Consider the following 5,924-nt stretch of genomic DNA (forward strand, 5'->3'; position numbering starts at 1 on the left):
TTTGTTGTGAAAAGTATCCCTCCCTTAACGCCACGGGTTACCAGAACCATTCCACAGGACGCCTCTCCGTGTGTCGAACAGGGTATCCAGATTCAGACCGTTGTGCGAAGACATTTTTCACCTCAATCAACATTCACAGTTATACCAACATTCACAGTTAATGATGAAGCTCACTGAATTGCCGATCATGCATCGCCGCAGCGGATACAGAGATAGAACCAGAACTGGATGCACACTACATTCTCCGGAACATGCATGGGAACTTACGTTAAATTCAGTGCCTTTCAACTTGAGGCTTGACACCGCTACATTCTCTTCTTGCCGTGTTTCGAAACGGGTCGTCGTCGATCTTAGTTTGCTGAAAGGTTCCGCCTTACTTTCACTTGACCAGTGCGCCGTTCTGATGGATCCAAAAATTTCTTTCACCTAACTGTGTATCTCACACTTTGGCCAGCACTGGATCGAAAAAAAAAAAAACACTGCACTCTGCCTTTGCCACACGGTTTCGAACACTTTTACGAATGGTTCCGTGCTGTTGTGGTGCTGGCGCTGCTGCTGGCACCGTTTTTTCTACGGTACGCACTCGGTCAACGGACGACGCGAAAATACGGTCAGCACTCAGCCGATCGGTCTCTTAGATCCGGCCTGCAGAGTGCACTCACACACACACTCACACACAGACAAACTCAAACAGCGGAGATGAGCCGCCGCGAGGACGGACGCGGAGTCTGTGCAGTGTGGTCGCAGATCAAGAGCCTCACAGGAAAGAGACCTTGACACTGAAGACGTTAGATTTATACTGACGGGCTGTGCGCCAGCCAAACATTGCCGTTGCCGACCGTGTTAGCGCGATCGCGCACTCGTTTGCTAGACGAGCGGGACCGCCAGCGGAAGGGATCGACGATAGGGTCGGTCGTTGGTGTATAGAGAGGAGCCCAGCGAAGCTAACCAGCAAACAACCTGACGAACACACTCCAGTCCCGGACTCCAGCTCGTCGCTGTGTAGTGGTGTGCTGCCTTGAGGATCGTGCACAAGCGAGAGACACCGAATGGTTAGCATAAGGGTGCGTGAGCTGGATGGCACGCTACCACCCATCGGTTGTATGTTGAGCTGCGCAGCCGGAGAGCGAGAGAAACGAGCGCGATCACCGCACCGGAGAACTGCAGGCAGAAGCGCCCGGGATCGAAAGTATGTTGCGGCCAGCGAAATGGCCAGCGATCTCGTGCCCCGGTCAGTTCATGTGGACGATCGGCCGTGCGGGCGAAAGAAGGCTAGCAAACGGTGCAACAGGGAAGGAAACGGCCCGGGCGAAACGGAGAGCAAAGCAGTACGACAGAGCGAACGGCCGAAGAAGTAACACTTTTGAGGGAAAACGTTTTTATGCTGCACAAATGTTGCGGCCGTGGTGTTGGTGTGTTGAGTCTTCCGGCCTCTTCCACGGTGTGTTTCTTTCGTTCCGCTTTGTTGTGTACTTCGTTATCTGCTTTCTGCACCGGGTATCGCGCACCGTTCCCGGGAAGGAAAATTTGTATGCTTTGTCGGGGTTCGTCGCTTGTTCGTTATGATGCGTGAGTCACTTGAATTTTGGTGACTGTAGAGCAAGGATAAAAGTCCTTTTTCTGCTTGGTCAGTGGTGATTCGTACTACTGTTACTTAACATGTGGATTTTTGAACCGGTATTTTGGATGCTGAGTAATTGGTGTCATCGCAGAGCTCGTAAATGTGAAAGGCGTGTGTCAGAGATTTTTGATAGCGTGTACAATCTCTACCACATGGACTTTGTACAAGTATCGTAATGCTTGCTTCCTTCACTGAGCTGGTTCCTTGGCTGTTCTATTTATTCAATGATCGAAACTCCCCGGTCACCCGTATCCCGAGGGCAACCCGGTATGCGACCTGTTTTGTAGATTGGCATTTGCAAGCTTGAAGGGAAAGTATGAAGGAACACTTTCCAAGCTACGCGATGCGAATCGTTTCTAGCGAGCTGGCGCAAGCTTAGCAAGAAGGTAACCCGTAAAACCCGAAGCCCACTGCATAGGCAGCACAGATTCGTTCCGATACAGTAGCCGATATAGCAGCAGCTAGCCCGACAACGGGTGATCTCGGCTCGGCCAGATAGAGAATCCAGAAAGAAAGGGCAAACAGTAGGAAAAGGCTTGAAAACCGCCCCAGCCACGGCACAGGATAAATGGGGTTGATAACACGCGGGTAAGACGCTCAAAGTAAAGGGAAAAAGGGGAAAAAAAAGGATGGAAACAATTCCAACAGCAACAGTGTGGAAAAGTGGGATAAACACAACCACACGGGAGAGAAAGAAAATGCGGGGTAACGTAAGGCAGAAGCAAGCCGATCGGTCGTGTGCTGTTGTTGTCGCTGTTGGTTCGAAATTGCATTCTTTACATCAGGTTTTGCAACCATTTTCCCAAGTATTACCTCTCCCTGTTTTTCATCTTGTCGCAAAAGCTCCCGGTCTGGGGCAAAGATCCTAATTAACGCAACCATTTTCCTGCCCCGGTGTGCCCCATCTTCCCATATTCTGCCACGGTGCTGTGGCATTTGCAGCAAATGATGCAAGATGATCTCTTCTCACTCGTTGACGAATCCAAATGTATGAAGCTGCCGGTTGAGATTGCACTGCAGACCGCTGATGCAGACCGGATGCATTCGATATTACGTCGTGTGGTCGAACGAACCGCTTGAACCACGAGTTGTTGATCGTTGAGTACGGGGGAATCTCTGAGAACGGGGGTACGCAGCAAACTCGTTTCGAACTCGGCGGCTCGGCGGGCTCCCAGGCTGATAACTGTTCTTCTACGATTTATAATTCAATTCTTCAAAAATCAGGTTTCGATGCGGGACGATTTAAATGAGCTGCTGACGAATGTGCACCGGGTCGGCAAGTGGGACAGTTTATCCTCATTAGGCGAGCGAGGTCGGGATTTAATTCGTCCGAGTCGGGTTTACATGGACTCTGAACAAAGCAATTAAGAGAGCGAGATTCAACAAAGTACGCACTTTTAAAATCAAAATCAAATACATGTGAGACTCGATTGTTTTAAAATAAAGCTTGTTTGTATCATTAATCTTATTGTGAGCACTTCTAGCGCAAATTATTATTATTAGTGCAATGAGTAATTGAAGGCTCATGCGAAAAAGAGGGCAGAAAATCGTGCTACAAACGTGCCTTAATCAAATCAAACCCCGAATCGATCACTGCTGGGCAACCGCAATAACCTCGCAATGATTCCCTTTTCATACCAACTTCTCCCACTTGGAGGGCTGGAAAAATCGTACGCTTCCGAGCCAAGACGATGGAGGTCACTGTAGATAAATTAATAAAATAGAAAAATGAATAAATGATACATATGCTTACCCACTCTGGATTTCTCTGCTCTGGCCGGTTTCAATCGGACCGCTTCATTTTGCATTTTCTTACGATTCAAAGGATCCCTTGGGATGTAAAGGCTTGGCCGTTTCCTTTCTTAAGCGAGGGTAGAGAAACTACTTTGCGATGAAGCGATGAACGATAGTGCAATAGGGCAGCAATACACAGAAATAGTGGAGCACGAGCATATGTAGCTCTGTTAGATGGACTGTATCCCAATGCTCGTTATGTGAGTGAGATTGAATCTGAAACTAAATTATAGGGAAAGAAGCACTGGCGACAATACTAGAACGTATTGTTTTAAACAGGGAATTGGATCTCACACCCTATTTCTTGCAAATGAATCAATTTACTAAGGTGCAGTCTTTTGCCTAGGGAATGCTAATCTCTTACTGTGTCACTTCCACGATTCCAGAACTAGTTGTCGATTTTATGCCACTTTGCTGAAGCAGCATAAACAACATAGAACATACTTTCTCGCCATCCCTCACAATGCACCGCCGTGTGTCGCGCTTTGCACGACGCTGCTCGGATGGTGCATATTAGTTGAACGACCTTAAAACGATCATCAACGTCAACGTCAGTCATCGTTCGGGTCGTAGTCGCGCATCGCACTGTTGGGCTGGCATCGGCAGTGCTATCAATTTTCCTCGCCGTCGACAGCGACAGCGAGCGATGATGATAATGCCCGAGAAGCGCAAAATGCGTCTTGGTTCCACGTGCGATTACCTACGCACACGGTCCGGATAAATATGTTGCGTGTAGAGCGCAGATAGGAAGAACAAAAGCAAGCCAAGTATGCGCCGAGTGATGAGCAAGAAATGTTCTTTAACGCATTTCGTCCGGCGTGTGTTGAGCATGAAATCGTTTTGCAGGATTGGGGCTCAAGAAGATTAAATGGGGGCGAGAAAAGTTATAATTGTACCATGCGTTTAGTGATGGTGGTGGCGGAACAGAAAGGAAGGAAAATGCTTTATAGAGTTTAGTATCAAAGCTGATAATTTATTTTTAAATTGCGATATTTGATATTGTTTCTTGTGAAGAACAATAGTGCAAATGCCTGGCTGAGCTTGAAGAGTTATTCCAAGTAATACTAGCACGTTAATAGGATTATACGCTGTAGAGTAGAATCAATTTTAAGATATGATCGGTCGAGCGCTCTTTATTACACCTTTTCAACATCGGAGTGTGTTGTATTACATTGTTAATTTGCTTAGTGAGATATCAAAGCGATTTAAATGATTGTTAAATACAGGAATAATAACCATATCAAATACACACGGTACCAGTAGCCTTGCCGGGAATCACTTCCGCGCACGAAATGTTATCGCCAATTTTCAATAATAAGGTAAATAATCGTTTTTGCTCACATATCTAAACGGAAGCGAAGTTTTGCAAAAAAAAGTGAGATGTGGAAACTTATTTTTAAAACATAAATGCCAATGGAAAATTCATGTTTTTTCGTTTAAAAATTGTGCCGCTGTACGAACATCATAATGTGCAATATTTGCATATATTTAGGCGCTTTCCCAAACTGTGGCTCTAAATCGATTTCGCATGGTGCTAAAGTTAGATTGATTATTCTTCTCGATTGTATCGTTTTACCTATTTTAAACTTATTGGTTTGATACGAGAAATGATTATTTTAATGTTTGCCGTATTTTTATGGCCGATAGACTATTTATTTGTGTCGTGCATTCGAGGTAATAGACGTTCTCACATGGCAACAGTTTAAGTATTGCATATCATGCTGTTGTTTTAAATTTTTTAATGATATCGTGGCCGTTTTGTTGGTTCATACCATTTCTTAGTATTGAAAATATTTATGATATTTATTCTTTTAGCAACGTTTAAGCCACAGGGGGTCTTAGCATTTCATTTCGGGAGCGTTTTCTTCAAAATTGGCCAGGATGGGGTTTTCATCGATTTCAGCACAGATTTGCATAGCCTCAGGCGTAGACCTAATTTTTTCATGAAATTCTTCCTTGTCAAATGTATGCTAGTCGCGTAAAAAAAAAATTACATGATATTTAATGGCCATTTGCACCGAAGATGAGTTTTGCATCTTAAATCACTGAAAGTTTTGTGTACTTGTGCATTCTACGTACTCAATGTCCAAGCCAGACTCAGAAGTTTTGAACATGATTCCAAAGAACAGGGTGGAAATGTGGCATATTGATCAGGTACATATTAGCAGTGGCTTCACCCCCAATTTCTCCACATTCTGCCCAGTTATTCCAGGATATCCAGTAGAAAATCAATTGATGATTGATTTCGTTCACACCCCATCCAAAAAAAAAAGGGTAACAAAAATCGGCAACTTATTGATCTTAGATTCAATGCTAGTGGGACCCAATTTCCACTCTGCTTAGGGCCCCAGAAAGGCCAAATCCACTAAAGTTCTAAATCATCCAAAGGGCCTCAGAAGAGTTTTTCCATTACTTCTCATCATTACTTAAAGCGCAAAGATTCTTTCAAGATATTACATTAAGTACGCACTGTTTGAAATTTCTATCTGGTCTCTATTTTATTTGACTA

This window comes from Anopheles maculipalpis, chromosome 3RL, assembly GCF_943734695.1.
Source record: "Anopheles maculipalpis chromosome 3RL, idAnoMacuDA_375_x, whole genome shotgun sequence".
In the NCBI taxonomy this organism is placed as follows: Eukaryota; Metazoa; Arthropoda; class Insecta; order Diptera; family Culicidae; genus Anopheles; species Anopheles maculipalpis.